Genomic DNA, 715 nt, shown 5'->3' with positions numbered 1-715 from the left:
TGTGAGGCTAGAACGTGTTTGATGCCTGACTGAGGGAGGCCGCCGCTATTTATACGTGTCCGCCGCGAGTGCCAGTCAGGTCAGGCAGGGCCGAGGGGGCGGTTCGAGGGAGGCGGGTGTCTCCCCCTTTACTCTCACGCCGCCTCGATATCAGCCACTCAGGACACGGGGCGTCACGCGTCGCGGGAATCCGGCTCGAAAAACTTGAACATTTCCCTCTCTTCTATCTCTCCCTGTACAAACCTTTAAATTCTATCCTCAACTTTGATATTTACTTTATGCCAACAATTCTGAACATTCCAAAATAAGGGTCCCAGACAAGCGAAACTTTCTGGAAAACCATCGACGTCCCGCCTCACAGCACGGGCTCCGGCCTGCCATGCCAGCTCGCCAGCCAATCAGCGTCGCCCTTGCCAAACTAGGCCAAGATGGCGTTTCCCATACACTCCGAAGGAAAATGTTTTGCTTGTTATCCCTATACATGAATTATGTCTTGACATAAATTCCCTTTTGTGATTCATCCATCTGCTTCTAATAAACTGCATTTGGCTTAATGACTTTTCTTATTTTTTGATTATGCACTTTCTTAGTAACGACATTTATAAAAATTCAAGATTGGTATATGCTACAAAAATAAATATTTGCATTAAACCAACTTTCCTGCACCATTTAACATACTTTCCCAGTGTATACTGAGATATTCTCGTATGATTAT

The sequence above is a fragment of the Penaeus monodon genome, chromosome 23 (genome assembly GCF_015228065.2).
Source record: "Penaeus monodon isolate SGIC_2016 chromosome 23, NSTDA_Pmon_1, whole genome shotgun sequence".
Taxonomy (NCBI): Eukaryota; Metazoa; Arthropoda; class Malacostraca; order Decapoda; family Penaeidae; genus Penaeus; species Penaeus monodon.
The sequence above is the reverse complement of the archived record's forward strand: the minus strand, read 5'-3'. Positions refer to the sequence as shown.